The sequence below is a fragment of the Myiozetetes cayanensis genome, unplaced genomic scaffold (genome assembly GCF_022539395.1).
Source record: "Myiozetetes cayanensis isolate MyiCay16 unplaced genomic scaffold, myiCay2020 scf7, whole genome shotgun sequence".
NCBI classification, from domain to species: Eukaryota; Metazoa; Chordata; class Aves; order Passeriformes; family Tyrannidae; genus Myiozetetes; species Myiozetetes cayanensis.
In genome coordinates this window covers 1,144,270-1,170,254 of record NW_026087964.1, presented here as the reverse complement: position 1 = coordinate 1,170,254, position 25,985 = coordinate 1,144,270, and positions in this window count along the sequence as shown.

Here is a 25,985-nt window from a genome sequence, read left to right as displayed (position 1 = left end):
TGTCATCTCCAGGTCCTTGTGAAAAGTCCCTCTCCAGCTCTCTTGGAGCTCCTTTAGGTACTGGGCTGTGCTGGAAGATCTCCCTGAAGCCTTTTCTTCTGCAGGTTGAACAGCCACAACTCTCTCAGCCTGTCCAAACACTCTCAGCCTGTCCAAACACTCTCAGCCTGACCAAACACTTGAATATAGACTGGCAATGTGAGAGACTGAGATTTAATACTTGTAGAATTGACTGTGCCACTGCAATTGCAAATGAAAAGTAGAGAAAATATGCTTATACTATAAAAAAAACCCCAACCAGATTGTAGAATCATGCTGCATACTGATAGTCCTCAGGCTGAAATCCAAAATAAAGTTAACTCTTGCTGTGCCTTTGAAAGGTTTTATGAAATTCCCAGGAAAAAGTGTAATAAAACATATTACAGTGGATAACCATCACTAAACAATGTATTAAAGGTTGTAAAATGTTGACACAGTAAGAGAAATGATACATCTCTGGAGAGGCTCCCAAAGTAAGATATGATTCTTCTTTTTTCCCTGTGGTTGCCTTCTAAGACAACCCCAAAAGACACAGAGAACTGCCAGCAATCTCAGATGCCAAGGCTTAGAACATCCTGAAGGACACGCCCTGCCTTCCTCTCAGACATCTCTGTGCTCCTGTAACATGGAAAAAACAGTGAGAGACCTTCAGCATCATCTAAAATAGAGAAAATCATGTTCCTGAAAGTGCATTACATTAAATAAAACATAATTACTTTCTGTTCATCTAAACTGACATTTTTTGTTTACTTTTGTTCAAGGTTATCTGAATTCAATATGTGACAGCTGTTATGAAGTACTGTTTCTGTAGTTACGACCAAAAACCTGGTTAGGAGGGCTGGCAGTCACTAAGACCACTTAAAAAGGAACAGTCTGCACTATATTAATACAAATTTGAGTGCTTCATCCAAACTGCCTGCTGACTGAGATGACCATCAGAGGTGATTTCTATGAACTTCTGCCTCAAAAATCCCTAAATTCAGCCTAGCCTTCTTTTCTTTTGAACATACTCTGCACCTTAAAAATTGATGTTGTCTTCCTCCAAAACAAATCTTATTGAAACATTCTAGAAAACTACATCATGTTTTTACATGGAATCATAGAATATCCTCAGCTGGAAGGGACTCACAGGGATCATCAAGCCCAGCTCCTGGCCCTGCACAAGACAACCCCAAGGGTCACACTCACACTGAGAGCAGGCACACGGCCTTGACAACTCCCTCTTCCATCCCTGGCTCAGTTTATTTCAATAGAAAATGGGTTTGCAAAAATAATTGTCTTCATGTGAAACCTGTAATTCCAGCCTTGCACTGCTTACCTACAGCAGGTGGTCTTTAATGGTTAGAAAGCTTTAGAATGCCTGGAGTTTTGAGCAAAATAAGTGCCTTTCTCTTGCATTTGTTGCTTACATAAGTTTTTGATGGAATTTATTTACAGGCAGAAATGTAGAAGGATGTCACATTCCCCTGCAGATAATTCGACCCATCAGGCTTTGATTAAAAGCTTTGGGAATTTGCAGGTGTTCAATTAGGCACCAGAGGGAGCCCATATTATTTCATAAACAGAATAACAACAGAGTAAAAAGAACACGAGGGGAGAAAATCTTTAGGGTGTCAGAGCAAGAGAATATCCGTGTTTCACACAAACGCCCATGTTCCCCCTCTGCTCCTTGACAACCAGACACCAAGAGTTTGCTGTGCAGTGCAGGGGGGATTTATATTTTATAAAGTCAATTTTGAGGAGGATGAGCACAAGCCCTTTTTTTCCCGAGGTATGAATGTTCTTTTTTATTTGCTGATGTACTAAAGGGTGCTGGCAAGGAATCCACTTTACTAATATATGATAATAAAGGTCAGATGCTGGTACAGCAAAATCCCAGTTATCACTGAGCCACTTTCGTGAGACCAAATATGTCTGGATAATCAAAGATAATGGAAAGGAACACGAGATTAGACAGCTTGTCTATTAATCTGATATAAGAGGATGTTGGGAAAATGTAAGATTTTATAAGCAGAGTTTTCTCCGGGATTTCTTCTCATGGAAATATCGCCTATGATCTGAGAAACAAACCTTTCTGTGAAATGCAAGGAGGGGTTTGTTTCTTCCTATGCCAACCAGTAGCTCTCTCAGCTTCTGATTTCCTTTCTCACCTTATAAAAACCAAAAAATATTTTACTAAAAGCAGTATTTTTTGTGAGTGTGCTATGCCGCTAACAAATCACTGGTTCTATTTGGAAATTTTCCCAAGTTATTTACTAAGGAAAGAGCCTCAAATGTATCTCATTTCATTCAGCAGTATTTGCTGTTAATATTCTCCTGTAGAGCGTTCTCTGTTTTGCAAATAAAGTGAAGGAGAAAAAAAAGAAAGAGAATGTGGTACATCTGAGTCTCATTTATAGGACTACAGTGCTAAAATAACTATGCTTTGGAATTCACTAGAAGTTTTTATATTAATATCTTATCTGTCTCATATGGTATGGTAGACATTCCAGTCAGCCTTTGAGGAAACTCTGGCATTGGTACAGCCTATATGAATTTTCCTACATTCACATTTTAATTCTCCTGCAGACATCTACAAATGATCACAGTATTCCAGAAATCTTTGTTTTATAGGAGTGATTCATTGCTAGTCAAGCTGCCTTCCTGCCTAAAAGAAGCTATTGCCCTCTCTGTACCTTCACCCTTTAATTGCAAGGCAATTAAATTCCCCACTGTTTGCAGTATCTGTGTCCAGAATGAGTCATCTTATCACATCACCTTTTTCTTTTTCTTTTTCTTTTTTTGATTAGCTGGGTGCTTAGCAAGATGTAGCTTAATATTTCTGTCCCCACAGAGCTGGAGCTTTCTTCTTAATTGTTATTTTTCTAACCTTTATACCCTTAGCTGGTCAGGGCTTTCTTGCATCATTGCATGAAAAATAAAATAAAATACAATAAAACTTCTGCTTCACACCACAATGCCATAATTTCGGGACATATCCAATGACACCACATGTAAAAGATAAAGTATGTCTGTGACTGATTAGCACAGATTTTAAGAAAAAATATTCCTTCTTCAGCAAGGCTGGTACAGAATATCCAGTATTTAATTTTTGACAGGATCTCACTCATCTGAAGAATCGTTATTGGGTATTAAGAAAGAACTGATCTGAAGTTGTTTGGGTGTGACGTGTAACCCCAGCTATAGGTACTGTCACAGTGACCACGACCTGCTTTTATCCAAGGGGGCTTTGGAGCACAGCTTTGTAACCTGCACAAGCTGAAACCACGCAGTTGATGTGGCAACTTGAACAGGCAGAGACTTTGTTTACTGTTCTCGTGGTGTCTTTGCAACTTGATCAGTCTCTGCTGTGCTTTGACACCAGGTTTTACTCTCAGACCTGATGCCAGAGGTGTCAGCAGGATGATCAAGCAATTCGGTTTCCTCCCGTGGCCTGCCCTCTGTGTCCTTATGTGAAAGGTGGGACACCAGGATGTTAGAAGGACTTGCATTGTATAAAGGACTTGCATTGCCCTTATCCAAGCTAGGGCCTTTCCTTGGTGTTTGGTGAAAAGAAAATCCCCTTTTCCCAGACTCAAATGTCTGGATTCAAATATATTTGGCAGTACCGAAGAAGAGCCATGGGTAGAGAAGAGCTCCTCTTGTTCAGATCAGGAAAACCCCATACAGTCTGCAGTGTCAGTATGAATAGGTTTCCTGAGCAGTCTCCTGCCATGTTTCCTCTGCAATGAGATGCTCAGGGCAAGAATTAGACATACTTTCTTAAAACCTTTTGGATACTAGAGTTCATGACCTCCCTGCCTTCCTTGCAACTGCGCTGCACAGGCTTAATATTGTTGCTGAAAGAATAAACCCTCTGTAGGAGCCCTCACTTTTGCCTAAGGTTTCTATAATCTTTGTGTTGATATATTTATTTGAAAGCTAAACATTCTTGGCCATGATATCAGTTGATGTCCGTGAAATCTTTTTATTTATGTACAATGCAGATACGTAACAAGGACCAGCCCATCCCTGAAGTACTCTCAGCCCATTTTGAGAAGAGCTGTTTGGTAGACCAGTCAAATGAAGTGACATTCCAATAGTGACATGAAAATGTAGAGGGAGAGATACAAATAAAACCTAGATTTTCTTTTCTTAGTTGTTTCTGCATCAGGCCATATCACCATTTCTGAGTGATCCCTGACCTTGAAATATTTGCTTTTGCTGAGCTTTTCTTCTATTACTCTGAGTTTTGCAAAAACTAAAGGCATTGATTTCTCTTAAAACAGTTCAAAACAACTTTCAAGCCTGCTTCTTGATTCCTATCTCACATACCACGAGATCCTAAGCTCCTGCCACTAAAGCTGTGGAGAGGCAGGGAGAGAGAGAGAATTGTTGAATGTATAATTTTTTTCTTAAATCATGTAATTAATAGAGTTTTGCACATTAAAAACTCAGCCAGGCTTGCACTCCACAGTCCCATCAGTTAATGCAGTTTATGTATCTCCATTAACATGTTTGCTCACTCAGCAACCTTCCACCATATTTCCCTTAGTATCAAGTATATTGCCAACCTTTGCCAGGATTCCACTGAATTAAGGTTATTAGCTGCCCTAGCTGCTTCTCCTAAACTTCTTTGGCTTTGGAGCCTCCTAATCAAATGCTTAAAAGTTATTTCACTGCAGCCTTCTGTGATGATGTTTGCTTCTTTTAAACACACTTTTCCTTTCCTGAGTAGTCAGCACATCTCCATCTCGTGGCAATATAAACTCCTCAGAGTGCCAGTGGCCAAACTTTGCAGCACTTTTGAGGGTTCCACAGGACAATAAATTGAATACAACAGAGTATGTGAACTCCTGTGACTCCTGGCTATATATATTATAATGAAGTGGAAGATGTGCTGATTATCACATAATACAGATGCATTATGCACAAAACAGGCACCAAGAGGAAAGAACGTGCTTTGGTTTTATCACTCGCTATTATGAGAAGGAAAGGACCTGAGTATGTACAATTATAAACTGCAAATGTCATGGCTTCTCCCAGTCCTTCCATCATCCAGAAAAATCAGCACATTAAGGAGGAATCAACGCCCTCGGCTCTTGCCTATTAGCCTCACAAAATCAGGGAACAAAAAGCTCACAACTACCACCTGCAGTAAAAACACTTTTATATTTTAGGAGTTAAATTCTGATTTTAGCTCTCATGGGACTTAAGAAAAGAAGAAACTAACTAATCTGGTAAAGGATGAATATCCACTAGTGGTCAACAACAGCTGCTTCAAAAGAAAATGCAAGAAATACAAAACAAAGTTTAAGGGACTGAATCAAGCAAAGCATCTTTCTTGACATTGACAAGAATTACTCAGATTTCAATTAAACCACCTCTAACTAGTTACAAAAGCTATAAACCTCACGGCTTTTCCATGCCATTTCTGTTTCTTTTCTTTTACAGGATATTCAACATATGTAAAACCATGAGGCGATGAGTTCCAGAGAGAATGGCTACCTAGAGCCATCCCTAACTTAATCTGGGAAAAAAAACTCCAAACAGTGTTCTATGACTTCACTCTTCACCCCTGAGTGAAATCTTTTACAGACAAGATGCTTATGAAGTGTGTCCTTTTCTTATTCTGCTGCTCTAATTATTTCAGTTTCAGCACCACATCTGCCCAACTGTGCAGAACTCCTAGTAAAGATGTGGAACACTTGCCTACTCATTTTCAGCTATTCCCACTGTCATGCTTTGTTCTTTCCTTCAATTTCTAAATATTTTCTTTCCTATCTTTGTCTTCTAATGTATTTAAAGAATCTCTTATGTTTACCTTAATATTCTTCAGCAGTACTGCTTCATTATTCCCATTTGTACTCTCAATGCCTTCTTTATGGTCCCTCTGTTTCTTCACATAAAATTCTAACAATGCTGCATATCTTTTCCTTTCTATAATTTTTAAAGCTCTGTTTTGCTTTCATTTAACTTAAAAGACATATCAGTCATCAACACTGAAATTTAATACTTGGTTCTACATAATGGCATACCCTCTTTCTAAGCTCACTCCACCACCACAAACATTTAGTTAATTTTGTCAGCACTATCTCTTACTAAAAAGAACTCTGTTTATATCATTTATTAGGAATTCCTGACTATGAGGGTGGTGAGGCCCTGGCACAGGCTGTCCAGGGACGCTGTGGTTGCCCCAACCCTGGAACTGTTCAAGGCCAGGTTGGACAGAGCTTGGAGCAACCTGTGGGAAATGTCCCTGCCCATGGCAGGGGGGTAGAATGAGATGGTCTTTAAGGTCCCTTCCAACCCAAACTTTCCTATGATTCTCTGATTTCATAGTTAATGGTATTAAATGTGAATATTTATCAGTTTAACCTGTGTTCCTATTCAAAATATCATCCAGCAATTGAAATTTGAAACTGTTGTTGTTGTTGTTATGATGATTATTATTAATTATAATAATTATTAATAATTATGATTTCTGAAATAATCTCTAAGGGCCATTTTCTTTATCACAGCCTGTTCATTTGACATTATAGATATTGTCCACTTTCTGATATCTCTTGAACATAGAGGTTTTCCCTTTACTTTGATCCTTGGATCATTTGCAGTAAATTTAAGTCCTCTGTTTTTATTGTGTTTTTAAATCTTTGAGAACATCTTTCCACCTTAGATTGAAGGATGATGAATATTTTCTGTGATGTTACACAATATCCAATAAATCAACCCAAACTCTTTCTTAAAATTCTCTGACAGAGCTGTAGAAGCCATGATTCAGTTATCTCCCTCTTTTCCTTTTCATTAGTGCCCTAGAGAATTTAAGAAATATTGAATGCTGATTAAGGTACAATAAATCCATCAAAGCAAGTATTTCTATCAGAAATTATCAAAGAACTGACATCTCAGTTGGCAAAACTCAGCATAATTTCACAGAAGTAGTATTGATAAATAGATTTACCCTGGCTGAAGGTGCAGTTCTAGGTTTGTAGTGTGGTTTGTAAGCAATGAAACACATTGCACTGCACACACACCTTTCTGGGTGTTTGGGTAATTTATTTAGTAACTTCTGAGGCTGTTGACCAATTCCACCCAAATCTAATTAATAGTTTGCAAATAAAATGAAAAAATATACACCCTTTCTTTTTTTTCTCCCCTTCAAATTACGAAGTAGAATAGAGCAGAACCACACTATTGATTCCTCTGGTAAGAATAAAGTTGAGCTCAAACCTTATTATACAACAGAGTATGTGCTTTCACATGGGAAATTATGACCAGCAAAAGTGAGATTTAGCTGAAATTTGAAGCTTATTGTGCAGCTTAGACAGAAAGCAATACAAAACCAGGCTTTATTAATCCCATGCTTTGGATAAAATTTGCATAATTTGATGGTCATGTAATCATCGTATCCCTTGTCTTTGGGTACGTAATGGTTAAAATTCTTAAATTCACATTTCAAAGAGTTACAGCTGCCAATGAATCTGTGAGTTCTGAGGTTTCTTGAATTCAGGCCCCAGGGACCCCAGATTGGGTGCCCACAAAATGAACAGAAGTAAAATCTTCCAGGACCCAGTAACAAGACACGAGGGAAGGGTCTCAGGCTGTGCTGAGGGACGTTCAGGAAAAATTTCTTCATGGAAAGGGTTGTTAAAGGGTTGCTAAACATTAGAAGGGGCTGCCAGGGATGGTGGAGACCCCTTCCCTGGAGGTGTTCAAAAAGTGACTAGATGTGGCACTCAGAGCTCTGCTCTAGTTGACAAGGTGGGGATCAGACAAAGGTTGGACTTGATGAACTTGGAGGTGTTTTCCAACCTAAAGGACTCTGTGATTCAGTAATTACAAGGTGCATTTTTTATCCTATTTTGCTTGGGAAATTATTTGCATATTTCATAACACATTTTTCAACTAAGCTCTTCTGTAGCAATGTAGAAAATGATTTTTCCACACTTAAAGCATTTACAGTGCTAATAAAGAAGAAAGCATATTTGGTGAGAGAGCTTTGCAAAGAGTCATTGAGCACTCATCTCCAATTTGTGTTTTTGATGTTTCCCACAGTGTTAGCAGAAGCCCTCAAACAAACTCTAAGAAGAAACACATTATTACAGCTTCATTCAAATGAAACCATGGTAATTCACAGGAGCCCCCTTCTGCACAGAATACATGCCAGGGAAAGAAGAGCAGGAACAGAATCAGCTCTGAGAACACCAGCAAAGGGTAAATAACACATACATTGCAAATATGGTGGGGTTTTTCAAGACAAATTAATTAAAACCTGTTCCTCCTGGGAAAAACCATTGCATTGAAAATCTCTGTTCTAAATCAGGATGTCTTGGAGGACTTCTGTTTACTTTTTATTTATTTCTTGAGATACAGTTTTAACTGTGGATCCTTTGCTATGTTGTATCATATCAAGGTATTTCACAGCAGTACGACATCACTCTATGTTAATCATGTACCATTGGCATCCAGCTAAAACAATGATGGCTTTGCTCTTAGTAGTACATTGTTAATTAGAAGTCTTACAGGAGGAAGAGTTGTTGCTCATAAAGCTTTGGCAGAGAGAGAAAATGAGTGCTTGTCCTGACTACAGGGTGCCCAATGTCTTGTGGGAGTAACTAATCTGGGATAAGAAACACAACAACAATGGCAAGAGAAAGCAGAGAATGCAGATGGTACCATCTCAAAACGCCTTGGGTCCAGAGTCTTTACAATACTATGTGGCAGTTCCCTTTAATCATTTTAAAGATCAGAGATCATTTAGGCCCCTAAGATCGTTGAGTCCAACCATTAACCCAATACTGCCATGTCCACCCCTAAACTATGTCTTCAAGTTCAGCATCTCTGTGAAACCAAGTGAAAACCTGTGAAATAAAATCTCATAAACAGATCTTTTTTCAATAACTGCACTAAGAGTAGCAAATGGGATAAATATATAAGTATCCTCTCAGAGATACATAGTTCAGCTTAGCACAAACATTCATTGTCCTGACAGTACTTCCACTTTTAGTGGTAAATTACTGTTTTCAGCAGTAAGATGCTTCCTTAGCACAATAAGAGTTGCCCTTCCTCTTTGCCAGACATCTAATATCTTGTGTTGTGAGGTTTTTTTGGAAAATGGTTCCTGCAAATTGTCAGATTTAGCACCTGGAGAATCTGAACGAGGGATTATTGTACTGGAAATACCTCTTCTGTTTTAGCACAAGTGGTAGGAAAAGGTCCCCAGACTTCACTGTTTCATTGCTTGCTGGCTGCTAATTCCAGATTTACTTTCTTGTCTATGCTATGTAGTGCAGAAAACAGTACAAAGTGTATCTAGAGATTGTCTTGATTGCACTTTATCATGAATGCAGTGCAATAACTCACATCAATACTGAGCAGCTAAACTTACTGTAGCTCCCTACCTACAGAGGGAGGACCTCTGCCTGGTAAGGGAGAAAAACAAAACAAAGCATTGCAGCTCACTTTATTTTCAGGTGTAATGGTGCTTGAAAAAGTATCTTGACTCCTAATTTTTTTTTTTTGGGTATTACATTCTGGGTGTTTCATTTGTATACTGCCTAGTAAATAGAATTATTATTATATAAGTGCAGTGTATTACTACTACTCATGCAGCAGCCAGTACACAGTGTGTTAGTTTTATTAAAATTCAAACCTAGATGGCTGCTGAGAGTTGGAAAGTACATTACTAATATAACTGAATTGATTTTGTTGAGTCCATTGAAGGTGAAAGCACTGGGCATAATTTGTCTGGATTTCAGAAAAAAACCTACACATTTGATACTTCACCACACAATAGATCCATTTATAAAGCCAGACAGCATAATACAGACAGAGTAAACAATACCCTGTAAAATAGACACAAAGGTCAGTTAAAGGAAAATGCAAGGAACAAAATCTGATTATGCTCAGCTTGCACAAAATGCAGTAATAAAATCATTGGTAGTGTTGTCCTTTTAAGGACTATTTCAAAGCTTATTAATCTCAGTATATTATGCTTAGTTCTCCCTACTTTACTAAAGATGCTGGATTTGTGCACTAACCTTTCCAGGTTGGTGCTGGGAATGTACTTTCTATAAAATACGAAGGAGCCATTATTTTGACCCACTAAATACATCCATCAGGAGTACCAGAATACAGTTTATTCCACCTTGCCATTATTCAGCACAGAATAAACGCAACGAATGAAATAAAATCTTTCCCAAATATTTTTTCAGGATCCCACAGTAAACTAGTATGTGTCAGTGAGGTGCAAACCCAATGGAATAACTATCCAATGGGTATCCATGAAACACTTCTGTACCTCTGGATCAGCTGCAAGCAGAACTGCTCAAGGTACAGCTGACTGGTAGGAATATTTTCTGCCCAGTTTCATGACTATCCAGAGTAATTTGTGAACATGTGATGGTGTCTTATTAAGAAAGATTGTTGGAGACAAAACATAACTATAAACTATAACTATAAACTTTAACTATTATTTTTCACTATAAAAAATAAATTAATATCTTTGGAGGTAGGTGAAAAATTGTTATTTCATATTTTTGGGTTGTGCCCTGTGAACAAAGATCAGCCATCCTTGACCTGCATGGCTGGTGAAAAACTAAGTGGGAGGATGAATTCTGATAGAGAGCAAAGATGCTGAGAAAAGAAAGGAGTAGATTGAATCATATGTCTGAGATCGTAACTAATTCAGAAATAAGTCATGGACTGAAGTGTAACCAAGGACTAGAATATAAATAGTTTGAGCAGAACGGTGGGAGTCTGGAGTGGAAACAAAGTGACAGGGTCAGTCAGGGAAGGAAATACAAATGAACTCCAAAGCAGGAAAAATAAATGGAGAGAAGATAATTTTAGGGGCATTATAGATCTGTGGAAATATAATAATGAGAAATGCAGCATCAACACCAGGAAAATGCAATGTTTTTGGCCAACATCTTGTTGTGAACAAAAGTTAATTTCAATTCAGATCTTAGTCTATCCATGCAGGATCTTATGGACCCCTTAAATGCCTTATGATAAGAGATTACATCCATTTATTTGATTAATCTTTGTGTTTTATCTATGTTTCATCTCCTTCTGGCTTTCTTATTTTTAATTTTTTAAAATGCTGGACTGATGTCCAGAGATTCTTTTTGGTCCTGTTGTTCAGTCAGAACAATTTAAACACGAGGTGATGCAGCAGAAAGCTCTGGAGGCATGATCTAGAAGTCTTCATTATGATGGGGGATACCTTCAGTCAGTCCAGTTACTTTTTTCATTGTGTTTTTAAAAGCTTCTAAACCACCTGTGATGACACTATAAAGCATGTCAATAGGCCCAGAACTGTGTCAGATACTGCTCTGACACACTCTGATGGTGTCAGAACTGAGGTCTATATTTCAGTTGTCTTTATCTCCATTAAAAAAAACAGGCTATCCTGTGTTCTTATTCTGTCAGAATAGTTTCCTGGCAAATGCAAGAAACAGAGGGACAAAAGGGCAATAAAAAAGTATCCTGTGTTATTCAGGCACTCTGTATTAGGAGCTGGATCCAGAATGCATTGTCCTTGGATCTCAGACAAGTGTGGAATTCTTTCAGGGAAAAAGCACCATGAAATCTTGTATATGTCCTGCCATTAACATTAGTAATTTCGCTTCATTATGCAGAAAGGCTCAATGAACTTTGTTCTCAAATGTGTGATTCAATTTTAGAAATTGAAATAAAGTTCAGAATAAAATTATGAATAGCAAAAGTATTTTGTCTACTTGGGATAGTCTCTTCTCACCAAATTTTGGCTACCTTCCTATTCCCTAAAACCAGATGTGTTAGAGGTCTTCAAGACAAAATAAGTTGCTGTACTTGGAAGTTTACATATGCCTTGCTTAGAAAACCACATTCTTTTGCAAAGAATTAAGGCATTAGAATCATATCTTAAATCTTCCCCCTTGAGTGCCAGCACCCCTCTTGTTTTGTAACATTTATGAAGTGCTTTGTAAATTCACTTATAAACAATATGTCCATAGCACATATGTGTTAACCATACACTGGGATACATCCACACCACAACAAGGCATCTCCCATCAGTCACAGGATGGAAAGTCAGATACATTTTTCATTTTTAGAATGTTTTAAGAGCACATCAAGCTTAAGAGTGGAGAGAAACCATAGAATCATAGGAAGGGGCCCTCAGGGATCATCCTGTCCAATTCCTGGCCCTGCACAGGGCAACCCCAAAAGTCACACCATGTGTCTGTGAGCGTTTTTCCAAAATGTTGTGGTCCACAGTGTGGTTCAGAGCAACACAGTTTTTATTAGTCAAGCTCCACAGCAGTTTGTAGGGTTTTTTTAAACAAAATCTTCAGGTTCAAACTGAGATGCCCAAAATCAATGGGGACTGGAGAGATCCTGCACATTGTAATGCTCGTGTCATGACACACCAGGAAAAGATGGAGGGTGTAATAGATCTCTCTTCTCTGAGAGTTAGGAGGTTGGACATAATATGGAATGTAATTAATGAAATGGAACCAGACAGGATGAGCAAAGAGGATCTTGAAGGAGGTTGCAGGAATACATCCAAAAAGAAAGAGCTGCCAGTCTTTCAAACATGACTACATTCCCCTTACCCCTCCAGGTTTTTGTTACTCTGTCTGAGGTTTCATCCTTCAGAAAAAAAAGCTGTTTTTACAGATCTTCTCAGAGCTTTCCTGACCATACTCCTACCCATGTCAGGGAATACAACTGAAATGAGGATCAAGCACAAATAAGGGCAAATAAGAAAAAAACAGTTTGATAAGGTTTGTTTGTCATTCTATAGATTGCACATAACACATAGATCTAACACAACAAATCTGGAGTAGATTTGTGTTTGCAAATATGTTAAATAAACAAAATAATAACTTTTAAAATAAATATATATTCTTTTGAAAGTTTGCTTTTAACATGGGATAGAGTGTTAAGCTCTGAAGTAGTAAACATATTCCCTTTGTAAAAATGGGCAAGAAGCTACACGTAATTGATTCATACATTGCTGTAAATCTATTTTATATGGACCCCATTGGCAATATTGCCCACCAAATATTATTGCCTTTCTCAGAAATTTCCAGAAAATAATCAAGTGTGGGCAATTGTGACTTTTCAGAAGAATAATCCCTTAGCAACATGACTTAGAGTGGAGATTTATTACTGTGTGACAGTTTGTTTCAAGACTTTCTGAGTGTTTATTTGAACAAACATACAGAGTGGATATTGCTGGAAGAGTATCTTAATTTATCTTCCTTACCTTCCCCATTTTCTAGGATTATATAGACACAACACCATCCACCTTCCATGAACACTGAAAAGAAAGATTCAGTTCACAGTCAAGATGTGTGAATTAAAAAAAAATGTTGTTAGAATCAGACAGGTGTTCAAGAGAGGTGTTTCACAAAAGGTAATCAGGATACTGAAGCCCCATTCCTAGAGTGAAGAATCACAGAAACACTTCTGTAACCATCCTCCACATGCTTATCTCATATTACTCTTGGTCTTAACATCTTATGCACTATTTCTACATTTGCTTTGTTAAGAAGATGCAGTTGAACCATTTCCTTGGAAAAAAATTAGAGGGATTCCTATATATATATATATATATATATGAAATCACTTATACAATTTCAGTTTGAAGAAAAATGAACAAAAGAACAAACAAATATCACTGAATTCAATTAAAATCACATGGGTTTTCTCCCTTATTTGCTTTAAAACCCACGTGTCTGTTTTAATAAATTGTTCCTGTTCAATAAAACACTAAATATTGTATTTTTAATTTGGCATGGTATTGACTTGTACAGACAGCTAGTTTTCCAAAGAAATAATCTATAATCTTGGAACAATATTCCTCTCCTATCTTTAGACATTTTTTAAAGCTGAAACACTAAATTAATACTTTTTGCTAAGAGGGTTTTGATTCTCTATACACTTCACCTGAGGGAAAAATTAACAAACATTGAACCAATAAAGTACAATAAACTGTTAAAAATCCTCTTTTAATTACTAGTGTTAGCCAGAGAAAAGAAATACACTGAAGCACGTAAATTGGCAGCTCTCCTTCAAGACTAACAGTCAAAAAAAAAAATGCTTAAAAAAGTCAATGTATATATAAAATCAAAATATAGATGTAAATATAAAATTAAAATGTCAGTGTAAACAACAAACAAAAAAAAGGATTTCTATTTAAAACATTAGCTTTCTTTGTGGTCTAGAGAAGTCCAAGCCCTCAGCAGCGTAAAGGACCAACGTGGTCTTCCATCAATGCTCAAAAATAATAAAAATTGCAGCTGATCCAAGGGTTGGTTTAATATCATGTAGACAGTCTGACTACAACAAAGACTTCAGCACCACAAGACCTAAAAGATGGACAAAAATTGAGTGCTGCTACTAACACACACCAGCAGGTTAACTTTATAATGCTTAATAGCATCCCCAATCGGAATTGTGTCAGAGGGAAGGGAGAGCAAGAAGAACAGAACCTCTGGGAATTCACATGAACTGATTGCCCCTTGTAGTTGAGGGAAATCTATTTGCAGAAACAAATTGACCTTGCCAGCTTGATAGAGGCACAGATGTTAAATGATGTAACCAGGCTCCAAATCTGCTGAATCACATGTAGCTCTTGCAGCAGTGAAGAAAGTGGTGGAGGCTATTTTTACCAGGCAAAGGACATTTTGGATGTAATAGAAGTGTCTCTATTGAATCTTAATGTAGATGTTTGATTTATTAAAAATTCATTGTTTAGTTCCATTATCTGTTATCTGTTTCCTATGCCATGCTCACATACTTGTATTAAAATATATATATAAATGTGTATATGTGTATATATATATATTCATATATATATATGTCTTCACTTTTCATGGAAACAAAACAATTACAGCTACTGATCCTTATAAGTGGGAAAAACCAAGACAAAACAAACAAACAACAACAAAAACCCAAAACAAAAAACAAGCAAACAAAAAAACCACAAAAACAAACAAACAAAAAATAATCCCAGTAAAATAGTCCCACCTGTAGAAGCCATGGAACATGCAAAACACACACCTAATCTATCTTAGCTTTTCATATTTTTGGAGGAATTTTTTTCCAAATGAATAATTCTATTTAAAAGCTCCATATTTCACCACACCTGCAACAAAACTTACTTTGCAAGAGAAATTAACTCAAAATACCCAAAATACCCAAAGAATATCATTAGTATTTTTAGTGAACTAAGGCTACAGTGGATTGCTAAGGTTTAGATGAACTGAATGTGTATCTAGAGTAGTTTATGGAAAAGAAATCCATTGACAATTGCCTAATGCAAAGCCAGTGGTGGAATCTGTGCAAGTACCTGGGGTTGGAAGAATATTCATGGAAATCCTGGTATAAGATGGTCCTGTTCCATCACTCTTCTCTGGCCATCTGGTTTTAGCCACTACTGCAAAGAGGGTTCTGCTTCAGAAGGGATTTTGTTCCGGAGCAAGAGCAATTCTTATGTTTCAGCAACACCCAGACTAAGAAAACATCAGTTTTCACACAGTGATTTGTGCTGATCTAGAGAAAAGCACATTCCACTAATGTGAGGTATGTTAAAAGGCAAACTTCTATGGAATTATCTAGATATAGTAAAAAACACAAGTGACAAAATCTCAGGCAGATCTCCTTCTTTCTGGGAAGCCAATCAAATATATGCACCCCTCATTCTCCTTACAACTCACTGCTTCCAATATTTCAATATTGCATTTCTGAAAGGAAAATGGAAAATTAAAAAAGCATGTCAAAAAAGTAATGAGTTATATTTATAAGCCTCCTTTTTGTCAAGTGACTCAGGGCACCATAAAGACAAATAAATTCAAATTATAATCACACAGATTGTTATGAATGTATGCTATTAACTAATTAGAGAAAAAGTCTAAACTCCAAAATTAGACTAAAAGTAAACAAATGTGGCATCATTAAAAGCAAACAGTAAAGTAAAACAACAGGTTGCTTATTTTAGTGTGGTTCCAAAAAGTTTAAAGATACTTTATTTTTGTGATCTGTTTAACTTGCGTTTTGTTGGGTTTTCTACCTTAGAAGGCATAAAGCAGATTTTTCTGACATCTCAAAATCTCATGAAATATTTATATGCCTGAAACTTACCCATGGATAGAATAGAGAATCCTGACCTTAGGCAGCTGGGCCTTCTGCAACCTGTGCCAAAGAATAGCTTGAAAAATCCCCCTTCTTAACTAGGGAACAACTTAAAGTTGTCAGCAAGGAGGACACATTCCCTTCCAGAATTTGTGTGTGAAAATCACGGCTGCCAGCAATTCCTCTGTCCCTTCAAGACTGACGTCCTGGAATTTTCTCTTCCATCCATTTTCAGGGAAAAAAAAAAAAAAAAAGGATTTAGACTTCATTGCTGCAATGTGCAGACTTCATAAATATTGAATTTTTTTCTATGGAGGTAATTTACTCTGTTTTCCAGTGAGTTCTCCTCTGAGAAAAGATTGATCTAAGTTTGGACCGTTTCCAGGAAAAGGTGAGAATGCAACCAAATCCTCTCCTCATTTTTACAGATGGCCACACTAATCAAGTTGTGTTATTTGAAAAGAAAATGTCTGGCATTTCATATTGGGAAGAGCTTCTCATTTCTGATTTGTGTTAGATAGACTCTGAGCATGTTTATTGAAGTCAGGCCTTGGGGATTTAGGCAGGGGAGGAGATGCATTTCAGCTAAGTTTAGACTTTGACAGTATCAATGTCTGACTCTAAGATGGTCATCTGGGATCTTTCCAGTGTCAGGGGGAAGAATTAAAAACTTTGAGTGAACATTTTATCTGATCTACTTAAGTTTCAGATTTTTTCTTTGAAAAAAAAAGAACCTGCTTAATTTTCATTCTCAAAGGGCCCCTCTATTTATAAAGGGGTTTACCAGGCCAAAAAAACCGTAATTAACTTATTTAATCCATGCTTACTTATGGAGCACTAAAAAATAAGTGTAAAAAATACACCGTCAAGTGTTATCTATTATACCTTTGATCCAAATCCAAGCCAATTAAACACTTACCATTTCTGATCAATATCTATCTTCCCTGACCTTAAATGTTTACCCTGATGGAAATTATGGAATTGTTTCAGGTGATCTATTAACCATTTCATGATCCTCCCTGTGAGCCACTAGAACACTTTTCCTGCAGTTCAACATAAATCTTCACAGATAGAATTTAAGCCTCTTGTTTTTTAGCTTATGGTCATGGAGTAGAGGCAATTTCCTGGTCTGCAGCGACCCTTCTGTGTATTTCAGAACTGCTTATTTGTCTTCCTTTGATCTCATTTCTCACTTTATAAATGGGGACTTTCTTGTTAACAACCACAATTCAAAATATTTTGACTTTGTTAAAAATATGAAGAAAGAAGGAAAATATCTTTTAAATGCTTTCACTGCTTGTAAATACTGAGGTTTTTAAAAAATGTTGTCTGGGTTTTTTTTCTCTCCTTCTTCAACTAAACTGATTTAATTAATGACAGTTTGACAATCTGTTGAGGTTTAACCCCAGATGGCAACTACTAAAGTACCATACAGCCCCTCAGTCATTCCCTCAGGCCCCCCAGCCTGGTGGGATGGGGAGGAGAATCAGAAACAGGTCAGACTCATGGACTGAGATAAGAACCCCTTAATAATTTAAATAAAGTAAAATATAATCATAGTAATACATTCATAGAATAGTTCGTGTTGGAAGAGACCTTTTTAAATGTCGTCTAGTCCAACCCCCATAACATAGAATCACAGAAAAGTTTGTGTTGGAAAGATCTTCAAGATCATCCAGTTCCAACCCCCTGTCACAGGTAGGGACATCTTCCACTATCCCAGGTTGCTCCAAGCCCTTTCCAACCTGGCCTTGGACACTTCCAGGGATGGGGCAGCCACAGCTTCTCTAGGCAACCATTGCCAGGGCCTCCCCACCCTCACAGTAATTAATTTGTAAACGTAACCCTGCCTTCTTTCAGTTTAAAGACATTCCTCTCACTACATGCCCTTGTGAAAAATCCCTCTCCACCTTTCTTAAGACCCCTCTAAATACCGAAAGGCTGCAATGAGGTCAAACCAGAACATTCTCTTCTCCAGGCTGAACAACCCCAGCTCTCTCAGCCTCTCCTCACAGGAGAGATGTTCAAGCCCTTTGATCATCAAGGAGATGATCACACCTCTGATTTAGACTAAGCACTGCTCAACAGCAACTAAAACATGAGTTTGTTATCAACATTATTCTCATCCTAAATCCAAAACACAACAGTGTACCAGCTACTGAGAAAAAAATCACAGCTGAAAACAGGACACAGTCCTCAAATCATTGCCGTGACAGAGAGGAGGTTTGGGGGTGCTCAAGAGGCTGGGAGGGAGCACAGCCAGGACAGTTGAACCCAACTGACACCAAAAATAAGAAAAAAAAGCTGGGGAAGAAGAAGGAATGGGAGGATGTTCAGAGTGAAGATGACTTCCCAAGTAACCATTATGTGTGATGGTTACTTCCCCGGATGATCACTGTACTGCTTTCCTGGAACAGGAACCTAAACACCTGTCAGACGATGGGAATCAGGCAATGAATTCCTTATTTTAGTTTACTTACTGAATTGTCTTTATCTCAACAAATGATTTTTTGCACTTTTACCCCTTTGAATATCTCTCCCATCCCACTGGGAGGGAGTAAATGAGCAGCTGTTTGGGGCTGAGCTGCCCACTGGGGTTAACCCCCAATACACAAAGTAATTCTTGGGGGGTGACAGGATCATTCCACAGTGATGCACGTTTGGTCCCATAGCCAGGCACAGTGCCAGTTGAACAGGCCCTTGATAGGAATTGTGAAATTCCTCCATCACTTTTTTATGCATCCCTTGATAATGAATACAGCCCTAGATGAAAAATAAATTAAAAAAAAAAAAAAAAAAATAAAAAGGGTCTGTTTGCTAAAGTGGTTTAAGTGATTTTTTTCCTAAAAACATGCACAGAATGAATAACAGTGATCAAAATAACAATTTGTTTGCTCTTTGAAGTGTGCCCATTCCTTGGCAATCCTTCAAAATACCTGGTTTAAGACGAGTTCCCATCATTAGAATCACCATTAACGTAACCATTTTCTATTGTATAATTTCGTCCATATGATTTATCCTAGGGTTCAAAAAAGTGTATGGAGAGATGAAAGTGAGGGGAAGGAAAGTTGGTATCTCCCTTTTAAATGCAACTGGCTTCAGGTAAACAACTTGTGCTTTCACCGTTTCAGAATTAAACACATATTTCACATTAATGAGCAATCAGGCCAGAACAGGGAGAAATAACCAAAGCCATAAGACGCAGAAAGGAAGTTTTTCAATAACAGTTCTTTTTCTTTTCCATTTTTTCCCTCCTTTTCTTCCTGGATGACACTGATTTTGTTTTCCAGGCCTGAAATTACATTGTCATCTCAAACCCATCTCTCTTCTTCTTGCTGGAACACAGAGAGTACTGGTTACCTCTAATTTTTTTTTTTTTCCACCTTCTGTAAAACAGAAGGCTTGCAGGAGAACTATTTTGACAGAGACTAAAAAGCAAGCAGAGACAGAGTTGGTATACAAGTGCTTTAAAATCTCATGTACAGGGTATTGTATTACAGCTTAGTCATCTGAGTAGAAGGAAAACACAAGTCCTGTCTCTGTGATAAGATTCTCTTCAAAATAAGAAGTGAAACTAACTGCAATACAACCCTGAAGCGTAAAGGATTTGGATCTGAATTTAATGTGGAATTAAAAACATCTTCACAACAAGGTATGAGCAAGAAGGAATGAAGACCAAGGCACCTTGGGTCTTAGGAAATGGATTTGAGGTAGCTATCATGGGTTGAGCAAATGAGATCACCCACTGTACATCACCCAGATTCAAAAGTGAGAATAGGTCGAAACGAAAAACAAATCAAAGGTCTTCATTTAATTGTCTTTTAAGAACCCTAAGGCAAAATGCCAGTGGTGAAGTTCACAGTATAGTCAGTAGTAGGGAGGGCCATAGGCTGAGACTTAGCACTGGAAAAAAAGTCTTTCTGTTCTTCTCTTTGTGCAGTTCATGATTTTAATGTGGATCCTGAATAGTGAAGATCACCCAGTCTTTTTGTCCCGTCATTATGAACAGAAACAATTATGGCTGTGCCTGCCCTTGGCATTAGATTGAGCCCTAGTCTAATAATCAATCATTCACTGGCACAGGGTGAGAGAAGGTCCTGTTTTGAGGAACATCTCTTCTATTGTGTGTCCAGATTTCACCTGACAAACTCTGGTACGTGACAATGATACAAATCCAGACAGCAATTCTTTCCATAATATAGATGTAACCTGCAGTTACAGCTCTGGGCTCACTACAGGCTACAGGTTTGCTTTCCCTGGGAGAAATAGGAGATGAGTCAGCTTTTCCTAAAAAGAGACAGACTTCAAAAGTTGATTTAGAAAACTAATTTCAGGCAGAGTAAAAAATATGTAATGAATCATCACCCTGACCTCTCCCTCATATCTTCTCCTACTCTTTATCACAGAGGACACTGAGAAAACTGGCTTAGATCAACCCATACAGACAATTACACATGATCAAGGAGAATCCCAGTCCTTGGCTGGAAGGCTCCCTCTGTAGCACCTCAAAGCCTGCAAGTACGAATACAACCAGCAATTTAGAGAACAAGGGGACACGTGGAGTTCTTTCCAGGGTGACTTGAGTCTTTCTGGACTCTTCTTTGTTCCACTGGTGAAAGAATTTGGTCATCTCTAAAACTATGTCCTTAATCCTGGACATGAACTCAGCTGTCCAGTCTGATTGAGGCAGCCACGCACCAAACCCACCTACAGATTCTGCCCTGGGAATGTCAGAATCTGCAGTATGGATGATTGACAATATAAAATAAGATAATTATTTATATTAGAGAACTCTCCTATAATGTGTCATAATGTACTTCATAGATTTTGTGTTTTCAGAACAAATTCACTGATGCCAATTAATTCAATCATGTGAGAAAGACTGTACAGTTGGGATCACCCCTTGGAATCTGAATAGAAAATTAAAGACTCTCAGAGTCTCCTTAAATAGTTTAATAGAGAATAATGTTCTCTTTTTAACAATTTATAGGATGGTTAAAAAAGCAGTTTTCGAAAAACTCTCATTTTCTTTTAATTCTACTGGCTTTTTATAGTAAAATATTTGTATGGAACTCGGTATTACTGTTTGTGTTATTTATGTACAGATCTGTAAAAATATATTGTTTTATTCAAACTAAATCCACCAGGCTTTTCCAGAAGGATCTACAGCTTCCTATTTTTGATGCATGTAATTTTGGAAAAGCCGGGGATTTTGCTTTCTTGCTTTAAAAACACACACACACACAAATCCGCTGTCACAAAATTCGAAGCGATCAATAAAGAGTTAAAATAACTCATAGGCTTCCTCACTCCCACATGGCTGGCAAGCAGCTTCTGAGGTTCAGCTGTTGGTAGACTTGCAGCAAGAAATGTACACACAGAAATTAAGAGCACTATTTATAAAATAAGAAGTAAAAAAAAATAAAAATCTCCATGATGCTCGATACACCTGGGACAGCACAAGGTAAGCTGAGCACGGCACAGTGTGCATCACAACTCCTACCTGAGATGAATGGCCAAAACCTCTGGAAAGCATATGGCTTAAGCAAATTAAGAGAGTCTGGAGCTGTTTACTAATGAGGAAAAACCAAGCAAACAAAACCAAATGTATTAGTCCATCACTAACTAAAGGGCACTGTATGACAGCAACAAAATAAACAGATAAATCAGTAAAATCCAATAATCCTACCAAATAAATCACAGGCTCGGTGACAATTAAACGTAGCCTACTTTGACTCATAAGTAGCACCACGTCCTCCCAGGCTAAAAAAAGACTCTGGAAAGCCTTCCATGCATGCAATCATGTTAGTTTTAATCACCTGAAGTAGCAAACAATAGATGGCATTTAATATGAGAGGGAAAAGTAATTTGGCAGAAAGATCAAGGGCTGTCAAGGTTTGTTACTTCCTCGTAGTTTCTCAAAAGACTAAGGCCAGGAAAGGCCACTGGGTGAGAAAGGGTCCTCACAGGCTGTTCAGCCCTGGTGTGAAGGAAGCTCCTGTACAAAAAGTAGAAGGACACTGGTTTGGCAACTCCAGGCACTGGTCTGAGCTTTTCAGCAGATTCCTATCAACCTCTCCACAATAAACCCCCCCCTGTTTAGGCCATCTGCCATGTTTAAACATGAAGACTCACAGGAAGGGACATGAAAGTATTATGTTTTAGGAATAATAATTTCAGAGTAGTTTTACAAGCAAATTTGACAAGTCAAACCAAGCCTTGATGCCCCAAGTTAGTCAAAAAAGTATGTAGCAGAATTAGAGGCTCTCTGGGTTGAAACAAGAATAGATCAGTTGGTGGGAATCTGAAAAGTCCCAAGAATAGGTGTTTTGAGAACTAGACGAGTGTTTTGAGAACTAGACACTTGAGAAAAATAAGGGCCAAACACCACCTGCTATGGGAGGCATGGGAGCAAAACAGCACCTGCTATGGGAGACATGAGAATGGAAATATTGTTATGAGATTTAGAAGAATAGGAATTTAAAAAATAAGATATATAGAATAGCCAATAAAAATTGTGTGAACAATGTGTGTTTTAAATGTGTAACCAATAGCTATTAAAATAGTTAAATATGTTTTAAGTGTGTATCCAATGATGTGTGAAATAGTAAAATATATTATAATTATTAGACTGCATAAAAATCTGTGTGATGGTTAATAAAGTTTGAAGCTTCCGACATCATATTGGTGGAGATGAAGTTTCCTTTGGGGTTCTCGCACGTGTTACATCAGTACATTTGATATCATGTTACCTCACCTGTCTGCAGGGCAGCATAAGGGTTTATGTAAGTGAAGTAAATTCCTTTAAAAGCATTCTGGTTTATAAAACTCTTGATTATGTTGGACCAAGTGTCACAAGCAAATTTAAACCTTCAGAATGCACCTTATTCTCGTATTCAAAGTAGAGTCATCCAATCCATTCAGAGTTCAGAGAAACAGTAAAGATTTTACGCCTCCATGCTGTGCCTAAGACAGCTTTTTACTACAGATGGGACTGAAGGCATTTTGTGAACGTGGTATTTATACATTATTCTGGTATTTTTCTCTCTGATGTTTACAGGAAAAAAAAGAAGAGGTTAATATTACTATGCATAAGCTTGGAAATATGTCTTTATCATCTGAGGTGCTTACTTGTTTACCTTCATCTGCCAGCTCTGAACTGTGTAACAGCAAGGCAAGAGTTCACTTTTGTTTTCATTCAGGTACAAACATCTCTGTCAGTTTGGAACACAACACCCTTACTGTCATAGCCCCTCCACCATGACATTTTCTGCATAGATTGCTTCAGAAATGCAAGTATGTCAGAGCATACCTATCCTTCTACAGCACTGGAATGATATCCTGAGATATGGAGTAGGAGAGTTAGAAAGTGCTATTGCTTTGATTTTTCAAAAATCTGGGGGAAAAAAATGGTCCATCAGAAATCATGGCATTAGTTCATGAACTATAATCTGGTTTAACAGATCTCTAAAGAACAATAACAAGGTCAAATTTCTTGCCAAGACATCATTTCCCAACTGAAACAGGCATAGTAAAGACATTCTGGGAGGAAAGGAAGAGTGCTTAAGAAAAATTAATGGATACTTCCAGAATGCAGTTCTATTTCTAAATAACCATGTCATATAATACACCTCCAGAGCTCTAAGCAGGTTCTGATGTTTATAATTCAGTGAGATGTTAGAAAGGCATGGAATTCTATGCTATGGTAAGCCTTTTGTAACCACAAGCAGTGGAAATGAAATCTGAAGTCATGGTTAAAGTGAGAGCCACAGAGTCCCTGCTCTACATTGAAATTAATGTAATGGTAATACTGCCCATTAAAAAGAGAGAGAAATAAAAATGAAACAAACAAGTAAAAAGCACACAGAAAATCTTTCCTGACAGAAAAAAAAAAAAAAATGTGGCCTGGGTGAATTTTTGTGAGGGATTCAATTAAAAAGAAAATTGGCTAGAATTATGCATAGAGATGCTGATACAGAAACAGAAGAGTTGGGAATCAGATGACTGACCCTGTACTAAAGTTTAACACCAAATTTAGAAATAATTGCTGGTTATGAATGATGTCCTTTTGTTTAGAGTGTGGGATTTCCAGCTACAATTCAGTTCAAAAAGCAGAAATTAATGGTCTGATTGTTAAGAGCTTAGGAGTTAGTGCCAGGTCTCAATATATGACTCCCAAGTTTTTCAAAGATTTGGGAGCCTGGGTTAGCAATCTCCTTCTGTGTTGGACACTCCTTAGCATGTTAGACCTCAGGAGAACAACTGAGATGTTATACTGCATCTTCATGAATCAATTTTGTGGAAAAAGAAGTTCAGTGTTGCTTTTAGCTATTGTTCCACCACCCCAGAACTCTAAAGAGAGATAATTATTTGGACAGGGCTGAATCACTCAGAAGGCACACACTGCTGAGCGAAAAATGACTTGACTCTTTCCTTCTGGAAAGTTTGGTGAGAATAATTATCTAATTTACAGACACTGCAGAAAATGACTATAATAGATGATGGTCCCTGTTCAGAACAGAATGCATCACACAGCCAGATTAAAATACAGTTAATTGTACAGAATGAGGGGGGTGTAGGGGGACAGAAATAGGATGCAATTTACAACAGAGAAAACATGCTTTAGAGAGGCATCTCTAAAATATATCTCTAAATATAGAGAGATGATAGACAAGAAAACTAAGCCCACAGATTTGAACATCTTTGTGGCTTGAAATCCATGTCCAAACTATACAGTTGGTGCTCATCTTGAACAGGAAATGCCATTTGTAAACTTTTAGTGCCATCTGATTTTAAGGGCCAAATCATCACAATTGAGTTAAAATAAAGTATGTAATAGTTATTTCACTTTCTTTTATTAAGATTACTAGTTCAGAATAAAAAAGGGTAGGAAAAAATTTGGGGAAATACAGAAGTAGTCAAACAGTAATAGCATACTTAGAGAAAATAGAGTGTATATAATGTAGACATTTGATCTTCACAAGACTTCCATACACTAGGATAAATACCCATCTATCTTAATATTCTTAAAACTTACTGTCAATTAATATTTTGCCCAGGTTCTGTAAAACTCAGGTATATGATAAATTGTTTAAAGCAGTGAACTGTTTCAATACCAATGTCTGGTGATGGGGGGGGGTTAGGTTTTTTTGTTTGTTTTTTTTTTGTTTGTTTGTTTGTGGGTTTTGTTGTTGGGGTTTTTTTGTGTGTGGTTTTTTCTGTTTGTTTGGGGTGTTGTGTTTTGGGTTTTTTTGGGGTTTTTTTGGTTTTTTTTGGTGTTTTTTTGGTTTGTTTGGGTTTTTTTTATTCTGGCCATGAAAGTAATAACATAATTTCACAACACTGAAAGTTTCAATCTACCGTCAGCAGAAATTTAAGATTCCAAGAGTAACTATAAAAGGATTTTAAATACAAAAGTAAACAGCTGCTCTAGCTACCCTAGATAATAGAGCACATTTTCATTAGGGCCATGAAGAAAACACCAGTGTCCTGGATAATGAGGTAAAAAATTATCTGGAGTTATCAGAGCTTAAGGTCAGATAGTGCAACAAGAAATCAAGGATTTAGCCACAGAAATACAGAACACAACTCTCAGGGAATCTGAAGGCGGATACAAGATCAACAATTTTTAATAATAAACCAGGAGTACCAAATTATCAGCTCATTGGAATATTGATTTTGGAAAGGTATTCTATACACAGAAGGAAATTTCACATCCAAGGTGTAATCTACAGCTGCTCGTCAACTGATACGGGTTTGAACATCTCCAAATCGAATGTCTGAAATCATAAAAGTAGATTAATGTTACTACTGACATTGTCTGTACTATGTTGGAGGGTAGA